At 44.6% G+C, this 14,025-nt stretch overlaps 1 protein-coding gene across 1 annotated transcript in view; it reads left to right on the top strand.

Annotated features, from left to right (window-relative positions):
• Window positions 1-440: 440 nt before the first annotated feature.
• Window positions 441-14,025, top strand: part of LOC133664595 (leucine-rich repeat-containing protein 4C-like) — a 165,093-nt gene continuing 151,508 nt past the window's right edge. The window contains exon 1 of the mRNA XM_062069359.1: window positions 441-466. The gene's annotated coding sequence lies outside the window, so the exon portion shown is untranslated. The remainder of the gene's footprint in view (window positions 467-14,025) is intronic.

The raw sequence follows: 14,025 nt of genomic DNA, 5'->3' as shown, positions 1-14,025 counted from the left end.
CCCCCCCCCCTCACCAACCCCCCCATCATCTGAAACTCTGCAGGATCCCCCCCGCCCCCCATCCCTCCCTCCTCCTTCTCCTCCTCCTCCTCCCAGTCCAGATCGGAATATCTTCCCGCCTCGTCCTGCAGCCGGGTGCCGGGTACATTACGAGCATCATCATCACCCCCCCACCGTATCCACGGGGAACACAAAAAACAAAAAACGAGGGGAACACGCGTGCACAGAACCGCACGTAAATCCACGCAACTCGTTTTTTTTTTTTTTTTGACTGCTTTTTTTTTTTTTTTTTTTTTTTTTTTTTTTTTTTTTAAACCGGGTAATGTTTGGCATTTCCTCGCAGGCTTCGGACTTGGACTGCAGCAGACCTCCTCCCCACATGGACGTCTCCCCCCAAAATCGCAGGGGGCTTGATTTTTTTTTCTACCCCCCCCACCTGCAATTTGTATTCACTCGAGAAAAATGCGTAAGTATTTGATTGCCTTCACTCAAATTCAGCCCACGTCCGGTGTGATCCGCCGCGGATCGTCTCGCATCGCCTCAGCCGAGACGAGGTTAAGTCCGATACTTTAACGTATGGAAAGACACTTTTTTTTCTCCCCGTGCCTTTTCATCGCCGTCTGTCGCATCCGCTTGCTTGTGTGTAAGTGTGCGTGTGTGTGTGTGTGCGTGCGCACACCTCCAGGTATGGAGATATACGATGCCCGATGTTAATCACGATATAAAAGCATCGGCACGGAGGTTATCTATGCAACAAATTGCTGGTTTGAGCGCCTGCTGGAGGCTGCAAGGATGTGTGAGACTCCCTGTTGAAGAGACCTACGTCATATGGTAATTCAAATTCAGTTCAGGTATTCTCAGCATACACATTTGCAGCAACAACCAACAAAAAAAAAAAAAAAAAAGGTGCAGAGATTGAGCCGGAAGGCGAATTGGATTTTGTTCAAACATGAGCTTGGTCTGATGTTTGCGTCCTTTTTTTGGATTTTTGTTGTTGTTGAGGTTTCTCGTCCCTTCCTTGAGCACCCCTGACGCAGGATGGATATTAAAAACTGTCCAGAGTGAGAGGCGGTTTTGCTTTGAAAAAAAAAAACCCCAAAAAACAAAATACACCAGTCTGAATAAGAGCTGTTCGTCAGTGGGTGGTGCTGAAAATGACCCTTGCTTGTTTGGTAGAAGAAAACCGGAAAAAAAACGTTCGTAGGTTGGTGTGAAGGAGGTGCGTTAGAAATAAGCTATGCAAGTTAGACTACTTTGTCCTCGGGTGTACTCTCCTACATATCTGCATTCCGAGGTTTACACCAGGGCCGTTCCACCAAATCCGGGCCCCGGAGTTCAGCTCAGTCTAACCCAGGGCAGCTGGGGCTACAAATGTAGCTTACCACCACCAGGCGGGTTCTCACTTCTCTGTGAAGCGCTTTGAGTGTCTAGAAAAGCGCTATGTAAATCTATCCATCCATCTTCTTCCGCTTATCCGAGGTCGGGTCGCGGGGGCAGCAGCCTAAGCAGGCTTCCCTCGCACCAGCCGCTTCGTCCAGCTCGTCCAGAGGGATCCCGAGGTGTTCCCAGGCCAGCCGGAAAAGATAGTCTTCCCAACGTGTATATAAGTCAATCTAATCCATTATTATTATTAAAATTTGGGAGACAAACATTTTTGCAGTGAATTCCTAAAAAAGTGCTTTCCAAACTCGTGATTATTAGGGAGGCGTCCCTCAAGGCTCCTCTTTAAGTCCTCTCATTTTCGCCAGTTTTTGTTTTTTTTCGTACTATGATTTATCCATCCATCCGTCCACTTGCGCTTATCCGAGGTCGGGTCGCGGGGGCAGCAGCCTAAGCAGGCTTCCCTCGCACCAGCCACTTGGTCCAGCTCGTCCAGAGGGATCCCGAGGTGTTCCCAGGCCAGCCGGAAAATATAGTCTTCCCAACGTGTATATAAGTAAATCTAATCCATTATTATTATTAAAATTTGGGAGACAAACATTTTTGCAGTGAATTCCTAAAAAGTGCTTTCCAAACTCGTGATTATTAGGGAGGCGTCCCTCAAGGCTCCTCTTTAAGTCCTCTCATTTTCGCCAGTTTTTGTTTTTTTTCGTACTATGATTTATCCATCCATCCGTCCACTTGCGCTTATCCGAGGTCGGGTCGCGGGGGCAGCAGCCTAAGCAGGCTTCCCTCGCACCAGCCGCTTCGTCCAGCTCGTCCAGAGGGATCCCGAGGTGTTCCCAGGCCAGCCGGAAAAGATAGTCTTCCCAACGTGTATATAAGTCAATCTAATCCATTATTATTATTAAAATTTGGGAGACAAACATTTTTGCAGTGAATTCCTAAAAAAGTGCTTTCCAAACTCGTGATTATTAGGGAGGCGTCCCTCAAGGCTCCTCTTTAAGTCCTCTCATTTTCGCCAGTTTTTGTTTTTTTTCGTACTATGATTTATCCATCCATCCGTCCACTTGCGCTTATCCGAGGTCGGGTCGCGGGGGCAGCAGCCTAAGCAGGCTTCCCTCGCACCAGCCACTTGGTCCAGCTCGTCCAGAGGGATCCCGAGGTGTTCCCAGGCCAGCCGGAAAATATAGTCTTCCCAACGTGTATATAAGTAAATCTAATCCATTATTATTATTAAAATTTGGGAGACAAACATTTTTGCAGTGAATTCCTAAAAAGTGCTTTCCAAACTCGTGATTATTAGGGAGGCGTCCCTCAAGGCTCCTCTTTAAGTCCTCTCATTTTCGCCAGTTTTTGTTTTTTTTCGTACTATGATTTATCCATCCATCCGTCCACTTGCGCTTATCCGAGGTCGGGTCGCGGGGGCAGCAGCCTAAGCAGGCTTCCCTCGCACCAGCCGCTTCGTCCAGCTCGTCCAGAGGGATCCCGAGGTGTTCCCAGGCCAGCCGGAAAAGATAGTCTTCCCAACGTGTATATAAGTCAATCTAATCCATTATTATTATTAAAATTTGGGAGACAAACATTTTTGCAGTGAATTCCTAAAAAGTGCTTTCCAAACTCGTGATTATTAGGGAGGCGTCCCTCAAGGCTCCTCTTTAAGTCCTCTCATTTTCGCCAGTTTTTGTTTTTTTTCGTACTATGATTTATCCATCCATCCGTCCACTTGCGCTTATCCGAGGTCGGGTGGCGGGGGCAGCAGCCTAAGCAGGCTTCCCTCGCACCAGCCACTTCGTCCAGCTCGTCCAGAGGGATCCCGAGGTGTTCCCAGGCCAGCCGGAAAAGATAGTCTTCCCAACGTGTATATAAGTCAATCTAATCCATTATTATTATTAAAATTTGGGAGACAAACATTTTGGCAGTGAATTCCTAAAAAGTGCTTTCCAAACTCGTGATTATTAGGGAGGCGTCCCTCAAGGCTCCTCTTTAAGTCCTCTCATTTTCGCCAGTTTTTGTTTTTTTTCGTACTATGATTTATCCATCCATCCGTCCACTTGCGCTTATCCGAGGTCGGGTCGCGGGGGCAGCAGCCTAAGCAGGCTTCCCTCGCACCAGCCACTTCGTCCAGCTCGTCCAGAGGGATCCCGAGGTGTTCCCAGGCCAGCCGGAAAAGATAGTCTTCCCAACGTGTATATAAGTAAATCTAATCCATTATTATTATTAAAATTTGGGAGACAAACATTTTTGCAGTGAATTCCTAAAAAGTGCTTTCCAAACTCGTGATTATTAGGGAGGCGTCCCTCAAGGCTCCTCTTTAAGTCCTCTCATTTTCGCCAGTTTTTGTTTTTTTTCGTACTATGATTTATCCATCCATCCGTCCACTTGCGCTTATCCGAGGTCGGGTCGCGGGGGCAGCAGCCTAAGCAGGCTTCCCTCGCACCAGCCACTTCGTCCAGCTCGTCCAGAGGGATCCCGAGGTGTTCCCAGGCCAGCCGGAAAAGATAGTCTTCCCAACATGTATATAAGTCAATCTAATCCATTATTATTATTAAAATTTGGGAGACAAACATTTTTGCAGTGAATTCCTAAAAAAGTGCTTTCCAAACTCGTGATTATTAGGGAGGCGTCCCTCAAGGCTCCTCTTTAAGTCCTCTCATTTTCGCCAGTTTTTGTTTTTTTTCGTACTATGATTTATCCATCAATCCGTCCACTTGCGCTTATCCGAGGTCGGGTCGCGGGGGCAGCAGCCTAAGCAGGCTTCCCTCGCACCAGCCACTTCGTCCAGCTCGTCCAGAGGGATCCCGAGGTGTTCCCAGGCCAGCCGGAAAAGATAGTCTTCCCAACGTGTATATAAGTCAATCTAATCCATTATTATTATTAAAATTTGGGAGACAAACATTTTTGCAGTGAATTCCTAAAAAGTGCTTTCCAAACTCGTGATTATTAGGGAGGCGTCCCTCAAGGCTCCTCTTTAAGTCCTCTTATTTTCGCCAGTTTTTGTTTTTTTTCGTACTATGATTTATCCATCCATCCGTCCACTTGCGCTTATCCGAGGTCGGGTCGCGGGGGCAGCAGCCTAAGCAGGCTTCCCTCGCACCAGCCACTTCGTCCAGCTCGTCCAGAGGGATCCCGAGGTGTTCCCAGGCCAGCCGGAAAAGATAGTCTTCCCAACGTGTATATAAGTAAATCTAATCCATTATTATTATTAAAATTATTTAAACATTTTTGCAGTGAATTCCTAAAAAGTGCTTTCCAAACTCGTGATTATTAGGGAGGCGTCCCTCAAGGCTCCTCTTTAAGTCCTCTCATTTTCGCCAGTTTTTTTTTTTTTTCGTACTATGATTTGTCCATCCATCCGTCCACTTGCGCTTATCCGAGGTCGGGTCGCGGGGGCAGCAGCCTAAGCAGGCAAAATGTTGCAGAATTTTGGACTTGACTCGTACATACCGCAGCTACACAGTGACAATCTGCATTCTATTCGACCAAATCCGGCCCCCAGAGATCAGCTCAAAACTTGGGACACAAACATTTTTGCAGTGGATTCCTAAAAACACAAGAGTGCTCCTGTCAACACGTTTTAACCTTTGCTAGCAAACATAGAACACTGGGGTCCAGACTTGTGATTATTAGGGAGGCGTCCCTCAAGACACCCCTTTAAGTCCTCTCATTTTCGCCAGTTTTTTTTTTTCGTAATGTGATTTATCCATCCATCTTTTTCCACTTAACCGAGGTGGGTCGCGGGGGCAGCAACCTAAGCAGGGAATCCCAGACTTCCATCCGGACCAGATGCCCGAACCACCTCATCTGGCTCCTCTCGATGTGGAGGAGTTCTGAATGGGTTATACTTTGATAGCGCTTTTCTCGATACTCAAAGCACTTTGGCAGTATTTTCACATTCACCCGTTCACACACGCATTCACGCACTGATGGCGGGAGCCGCCGTGCAAGGCCCTAACCATGACCCATCAGGAGCAAGGGTGAAGTGTCTCGCTCGAGGACACAACGGACGTGGCTAGGATGGGAGAAGCTGGGGATCGAACCAGGAACTCTCAAGTTGCTGGCACGGCCGCTCTACCAACCGAGCCACGATGTCCAACTAAGGTGTTGCTGTAGTTTGTTTACCTCAGACCCAGTCAATAGTCATTTGTTCGACGTCTTTATTTATACAGTAGGGAAAGGGTCCATAAGGCCCACATTAATCGTTTTGCAATGCAGTCTGCTGAAAATGATGGAAAGTGGGAACCTACATATAGCAGCTGACGCTGTGGTCGAAGTTGGAATTGCCACAATACACATTTTAATATATTCAACACTCTATTGTCATCGGGCCGCTGAAGTGCATAGTGCACCACCCAAATTTGTCACTTTTTATGTGTCAGGTAAACCGCAACAAATGGGGAACATATGAATATCCTTTTTTTACTGTACTGGTGGTTTTCCTGCAGCTGGTGCTGGTTACATTACCAGCATCATTATCACCCCCCATCTGTAGTCATTTGTTTGACGTCTTAAGTCATACGGTAGGGAAGGCCCCGTTCCTAAGCGGGGTTAATCATTTTGCAATGCGGTCTGCTGAAAATGATGGAAGGTGGCACCCTACATATAGCGACTGACTCTGTGGTCGAAGTTGGAATTGCCACAAGACACATTTTAATAAATTTGACGCTCTACTGCCCCTGGCCGCTGAAGTGGATAGTGCGCTGCCCAAATTTGTCACTTTTTATGTGTCAGGTAAACCGCAACAAATGGGGAACATATGAATATCCTTTTTTTACTGTACTGGTGGTTTTCCTGCAGCCGGTGCTGGTTACATTACCAGCATCATTATCACCCCCCATCAGTAGTCATTTGTTCGGCATCTTTAGTTATACGGTAGGGAAGGGGTTCATATGGCCCCGTTGCTAAGCGGGGTTAATCATTTTGCAATGCGGTCTGCTGAAAATGATGGAAAGTGGCACCCTACATATAGCGACTGACTCTGTGGTCGAAGTTGGAATTGCCACAAGACACATTTTGATCAATTTGACGCTCTACTGCCACCTGGCCGCTGAAGTGGATAGTGCGCCGCCCAAATTTGTCACTTTTCATGTGTCAGGTAAACCGCAACAAATGGGGCCATATGAATATCCTTTTTTTTTTACTGTACTGGTGGTTTTCCTGCAGCCGGTGCTGGTTACATTACCAGCATCATTATCACCCCCCATCTGTAGTCATTTGTTTGACGTCTTAAGTCATACGGTAGGGAAGGCCCCGTTCCTAAGCGGGGTTAATCATTTTGCAATGCGGTCTGCTGAAAATGATGGAAGGTGGCACTCTACATATAGCGACTGACTCTGTGGTCGAAGTTGGAATTGCCACAAGACACATTTTGATAAATTTGACGCTCTACTGCGACCTGGCCGCTGAAGTGGATAGTGCGCCGCCCAAATTTGTCACTTTTCATGTGTCAGGTAAACCGCAACAAATGGGGCCATATGAATATCCTTTTTTTTTACTGTACTGGTGGTTTTCCTGGAGCCGGTGCTGGTTACATTACCAGCATCATTATCACCCCCCATTAGTAGTCATTTGTTCGACATCTCAAGTCATACGGTAGGGAAGGCCCCGTTCCTAAGCGGGGTTAATCATTTTCAGTCTGCTGAAAATGATGGAAAGTGGCACTCTACATATAGCGACTGACGCTGTTGTCGAAGTTGGAATTGCCACAAGACACATTTTAATGTATTCAACACTCTACTGCCACCTGGCCGCTGAAGTGGATAGTTGACCACCCAAATGTGTCACTTTTCATGTGTCAGGTAAACCGCAATAAAATGGGGCGGTATGGATCGCCTTCCTACTGTACTGGTGGTGTTTGAATGCTCTCTTTTTCATCCTTTGGGCTTTTTTAACTGGTGGCTCAGTTCAAAAAACAAGATTTTTGAAGCAAAATTATCTTTGACTAACTTTTTTTGCATAAGGTCCTCAAAACAGTAACTCTGGCAAAAATAAATGGACCAACATCAAATGTCCCTAAGGTGTTGCTGTAGTTTGTTTACCTCAGACCCAGTCAATAGTCATTTGTTCGACGTCTTTATTTATACAGTAGGGAAAGGGTCCATAAGACCCATATTAATCGTTTTGCAATGCAGTCTGCTGAAAATGATGGAAAGTGGGAACCTACATATAGCAGCTGACGCTGTGGTCGAAGTTGGAATTGCCACAATACACATTTTAATATATTCAACACTCTATTGTCATCGGGCCGCTGAAGTGCATAGTGCACCACCCAAATTTGTCACTTTTTATGTGTCAGGTAAACCGCAACAAATGGGGCCATATGAATATCCTTTTTTTACTGTACTGGTGGTTTTCCTGCAGCCGGTGCTGGTTACATTACCAGCATAATTATCACCCCCCATCAGTAGTCATTTGTTCGACGTCTTAAGTCATACGTTAGAGAAGGGGTTCATATGGCCCCGTTCCTAAGCGGGGTTAATAATTTTGCAATGCGGTCTGCTGAAAATAATGGAAAGTGGCACCCTACATATAGCGACTGACTCTGTGGTCGAAGTTGGAATTTCCACAAGACACATTTTGATACATTTGACGCTCTACTGCCACCTGGCCGCTGAAGTGGATAGTGCGCCGCCCAAATTTGTCACTTTTCATGTGTCAGGTAAACCGCAACAAATGGGGCCATATGAATATCCTTTTTTTACTGTACTAGTGGTTTTCCTGCAGCTGGTGCTGGTTACATTACCAGCATCATTATCACCCCCCATCTGTAGTCATTTGTTTGACGTCTTAAGTCATACGGTAGGGAAGGCCCCGTTCCTAAGCAGGGTTAATCATTTTGCAATGCGGTCTGCTGAAAATGATGGAAGGTGGCACCCTACATATAGCGACTGACTCTGTGGTCGAAGTTGGAATTGCCACAAGACACATTTTAATAAATTTGACGCTCTACTGCCACCTGGCCGCTGAAGTGGATAGTGCGCCGCCCAAATTTGTCACTTTTCATGTGTCAGGTAAACCGCAACAAATGGGGCCATATGAATATCCTTTTTTTTTTTACTGTACTGGTGGTTTTCCTGCAGCCGGTGCTGGTTACATTACCAGCATCATTATCACCCCCCATCAGTAGTCATTTGTTCAACGTCTTAAGTCATACGTTACGGAAGGGGTTCATATGGCCCCGTTCCTAAGGGGGTTAATCATTTTGCAATGCGGTCTGCTGAAAATGATGTAAAGTGGCACCCTACATATAGCGACTGACTCTGTGGTCGAAGTTGGAATTGCCACAAGACACATTTTGATAAATTTGACGCTCTACTGCCACCTGGCCGCTGAAGTGGATAGTGCGCCGCCCAAATTTGTCACTTTTCATGTGTCAGGTAAACCGCAACAAATGGGGCCATATGAATATCCTTTTTTTACTGTACTAGTGGTTTTCCTGCAGCTGGTGCTGGTTACATTACCAGCATCATTATCACCCCCCATTAGTAGTCATTTGTTTGACGTCTTAAGTCATACGGTAGGGAAGGCCCCGTTCCTAAGGGGGTTAATCATTTTGCAATGCGGTCTGCTGAAAATGATGGAAAGTGGCACCCTACATATAGCGACTGACTCTGGTCGAAGCTGGAATTGCCACAAGACACATTTTAATAAATTTGACGCTCTACTGCCACCTGGCCGCTGAAGTGGATAGTGCGCCGCCCAAATTTGTCACTTTTCATGTGTCAGGTAAACCGCAACAAATGGGGCCATATGAATATCCTTTTTTTTTTACTGTACTGGTGGTTTTCCTGCAGCCGGTGCTGGTTACATTACCAGCATCATTATCACCCCCCATCAGTAGTCATTTGTTCGACGTCTTAAGTCATACGTTAGGGAAGGGGTTCATATGGCCCCGTTCCTAAGCGGGGTTAATAATTTTCCAATGCGGTCTGCTGAAAATAATGGAAAGTGGCACCCTACATATAGCGACTGACTCTGTGGTCGAAGTTGGAATTGCCACAAGACACATTTTAATACATTTGACGCTCTACTGCCACCTGGCCGCTGAAGTGGATAGTGCGCCGCCCAAATTTGTCACTTTTCATGTGTCAGGTAAACCGCAACAAATGGGGCCATATGAATATCCTTTTTTTTTACTGTACTGGTGGTTTTCCTGCAGCCGGTGCTGGTTACATTACCAGCATCATTATCACCCCCCATTAGTAGTCATTTGTTCGACATCTCAAGTCATACGGTAGGGAAGGCCCCGTTCCTAAGCGGGGTTAATCATTTTCAGTCTGCTGAAAATGATGGAAAGTGGCACTCTACATATAGCGACTGACGCTGTTGTCGAAGTTGGAATTGCCACAAGACACATTTTAATGTATTCAACACTCTACTGCCACCTGGCCGCTGAAGTGGATAGTTGACCACCCAAATGTGTCACTTTTCATGTGTCAGGTAAACCGCAATAAAATGGGGCGGTATGGATCGCCTTCCTACTGTACTGGTGGTGTTTGAATGCTCTCTTTTTCATCCTTTGGGCTTTTTTAACCGGTGGTTCAGTTCAAAAAACAAGATTTTTGAAGCAAAATTATCTTTGACTAACTTTTTTTGCATAAGGTCCTCAAAACAGTAACTCTGGCAAAAATAAATGGACCAACATCAAATGTCCCTAAGGTGTTGCTGTAGTTTGTTTACCTCAGACCCAGTCAATAGTCATTTGTTCGACGTCTTTATTTATACAGTAGGGAAAGGGTCCATAAGGCCCACATTAATCGTTTTGCAATGCAGTCTGCTGAAAATGATGGAAAGTGGGAACCTACATATAGCAGCTGACGCTGTGGTCGAAGTTGGAATTGCCACAATACACATTTTAATATATTCAACACTCTATTGTCATCGGGCCGCTGAAGTGCATAGTGCACCACCCAAATTTGTCACTTTTTATGTGTCAGGTAAACCGCAACAAATGGGGAACATATGCATATACTTTTTTTACTGTACTGGTGGTTTTCCTGCAGCCGGTGCTGGTTACATTACCAGCATCATTATCACCCCCCATCATTGGTTCTTCGGAATATACAAAATAAGACTAACAGTGAGGGACTACGTTTATTTTTAGAGCGCTATGTTTACAGAAGGCAATTCAAAGTGCTTTACAGAAAATAGCGAAAAGTAAAAAAATAATCCTGATTTACGTTGAAATCGTACAATAAATCCTCCATAAGAACAATCATAATTCAAATTAAAATCAAAACACAGCCTGGATTTCAACATTGCCAACGTTGAGACTGTTCCACGTTGGCACCAGACCACGGACAGGCAATCAAAGTTTGTTCTCCGAGGAACCCGGAAGTGACCCAAGCACCGGGCTAATATGGTCATATTTCCTGGTTCTAGTCAGGACTCGAGCAGCAGCATTCTGGATGTACTGCAGCTGCTATACACGCTGGTTTAGAGAGCCCATTACAGTATTCTAACCTGCTGGAGACAAAGGATTACTTTTTGTAAGTCTGCTTTGGGACATTATTCCAATATTTTTTAGGTGGTAAAAAAATTATTTGAACTATACAGCATTTTATATAGCATTTTACTCTCTTGGATAGATATTCTGCAAGATTTCTTTACGTTCATTCACCCAGAAACACCTTTTGTGAGGTCATTGGAGGCCATGCAATGTTTGTCATAGGTCCACCTAAAATGTATTTGATAGGGTTTAGGTCAGGGCTTCGGTCAAGTTCTTCTTCATTACGCCTCAGTAGACCTTGTTTTGTGCACCAGTCGAAAATGTCAACTAACTTGATTGTTTGATTAGTAACAAGTTGTGTCTCCTTTTAATCAGTATAGTGTGTTTCCAGTCCATATGTTGGTGGCCTCTTTAATTTCCCCCGGCATGCAAACAAGGATATCATTATTTATGGGCTTATTAAAACGGCGCTACTAAACCTGGCTGTATATATACAAGGCCTTTTGTACCTTCTAGGTACTCAAAGAGCTTTTTCTGGGGTAGCCTCATTCAGACGTCCACATTAACATTCACCAGGCGATGCCGCCATGCAGGGGAAATAAAGATCATTGACACTGATGACACAGCATCAGGAGCAACCGGGGGGTGGGGGGGGGCTTTAACTGTGAGGCAAACTGTTCAAAAGTTAAGCAGCGTATCTTGGAAAATGCAATGTTTGTCCGCAACGTATCGACGTGTAGTATAAGACTTTGGATGATATCGTCAAATGTCTCACGTAGGGTATCGACATTTCAGCAGGCCATACCCAAGCTATACATTTCCACCATTTTTGCATGTATCAACATTTCATCCTTTTTTTTTTTTTTTGGTTTATTCTATTTCTACAATGTGCCGTAAAATATAAAAAAAAAAAAAAGAGCTGCGTTCAGCAAAGCACATGTTGCCTTCCTGGTGAAATATTGCAAGTAAAGCAGTGGTGCTCAAAGTGCTGCCAAATGGCAGAAAAGTGTCACTGAGCTGTGTTCTCTCAGCACTTATTGAGGCAATAAAGGTCGGGTTTGCACGCTTCTGGAGGGGGTTTTTTTCTGCACGCTCCCTGGGCTTGTGGTGGCGGAGCTCAACGGCAAAGGCAAATACTTTCGCAAAGTATTGACTGGCAAATGAATGCACAATGTTATTATGTATCCCTACTCGTTAAATATAGCAACAAAGCCGCCATAGTGCGTCACAGATCATTATTGCTACGTTTTACTCTCTGGCAAAAGGTGTATGAGGTGTGTTTTGAAGTGTTGCGTAATGGAAGTGTGTTACCCTGGCTATTTTCTGTAGAGAAAAAAAGTGTTGTACAGTATTCGGTACAGGTGATAGTGAAAAAAAGCAGGTATCTGTGTTTTTGTGAGTGTTGGTATCGACTTGGAATCAAAGTGAATGGGTTATAGTTGTAAAGTGCTTTGACATTAGGGGTGTAACGGTACGTGTATTTGTATCGAACCGTTTCGGTACGGGGGTTCCGGTTCAGTTCGGTGGTGTACCGAACGAGTTTCCACACGGACATATTAAGTAGCGTAACGCACGTTGTGTAAACAATGCACACCGAGGCACAACACACGGCATGCTGACATATGTCCTCTTTTGCGGAGCTGTCATGGCAGGGTTTCTTAAATGCTTCAAATGTCCGGCATTTTGAGTTAGGGTTGCGTGTATTTTCAATGTACGTTCAGGGTTAAGAAGGGGTTAAAAACAAAAACAAATTGTGCGCGCAGCAGCATTGGTGAGGGAGGGACAGAGACAGAGAGAGCGAGAGTTATGATAAACGCGCATGCGTCGCCAGGCTCTGCTTTTTATCCATAGATTTATCAGATTTCATTTTTTATTATCTATTGAAGGGGTGTCAAAAGTGTGCCCCGGAGGCCATTTGCGGCCCACAGCTAATGTTTTAAAGGCCCACGGCACATTCCAAAAATACTATTAAAATAAACAAAAACATAACAAAAGTGAAATAAATTAATTAATTAATTTAGAAAAAGTTGCAATGTTGACTAATAAAACAAAGGTGTTTTTTTTATTTTATTTCAAACTGTCATTGCTCAAAACATAATATTGAATCAAAATCAATGTTATTATGAATTATTGACCGATCCAAGGTTCCGATTACTTCACATCAAATATTCCACTAAGAAAAATATTTTTGGCGGAAGATTTTGCAAATTTGGTAAATAAATAACCCAAAAGTTTATATTTTGTTGTTTTCTTACTGTACCGAAAATGAACCGAACCGTGACCTCTAAACAGAGGTATGTACAGAACCAAAATGTTTTGTGTACCGTTACACCCCTATTTGACACTATTTCCACATTCACCCATTCACACACATTCACACACTGATGGTGGGAGCTGCCATGCAAGGCGCTAACCACGGCCCATCAGGAGCAAGGGTGACGTGTCTTGCTCAAGGACACAAACGGACGTGACTAGGTGGGTTGAACCTGGGGATCGAACCAGGAACCCTCACGTTGCCGGCACAGCCACTCTCCCAACCGCGCCACGTAGTTCCGTGTGTAGTCACGAAATGTTGTCGAAAACACATTAGGACATAACATGTTCCACTTAAATGCTGATTTGTTTACATTTTTAAGGATTTTTAGTATTTCATAGTTGCCAACATTATAACAGATTGATTACCTGTACAGGCAATGCTTTGGGTAACGTTTTCAACTGTCAAATATCTAAGTCGGGGGTCAGGAACCCGCGGTTCTATAGCGCCGCCCTAGTGGCTTCCTGGAGCTTTTTTTTTTAATTTAAAATGGAAAAAGATGGGGTGGAAAAATTCTGTTTTTGTTTTATTATGTTTTTTGTTTGAGGACAAACATGACACAAACCTTCCCGATTGTTAGAAAGCCCACTGTTTAATATGTTTGTGTGTATGCTTCACTGATGAGAGTATTTGGTGAACGTCGTTTTGTCCTACTCATTTCGGCGGTTCTTGAACTCACCATAGTGTGGACTGTGATGCAGCAGTTGGTTTCCATGTCAAATCTTCCACTCCTTGTTTTTCTCTTTTTGTGCACCAAATGTTTTATGCTGTGCGTGAATGCACAAAGGTGCACTTTGTTGACGTTATTGACCTGTTGGGGTGCTAATCAGGCATATTTGGTCAGTGCATGACTGCAAGCTAATCAATGCTAACATGCTATTTA

The sequence above is a fragment of the Entelurus aequoreus genome, linkage group LG02 (assembly GCF_033978785.1).
Source record: "Entelurus aequoreus isolate RoL-2023_Sb linkage group LG02, RoL_Eaeq_v1.1, whole genome shotgun sequence".
Lineage (NCBI taxonomy): Eukaryota > Metazoa > Chordata > Actinopteri > Syngnathiformes > Syngnathidae > Entelurus > Entelurus aequoreus.
The sequence above is the reverse complement of the archived record's forward strand: the minus strand, read 5'-3'. Positions and strand labels throughout refer to the sequence as shown.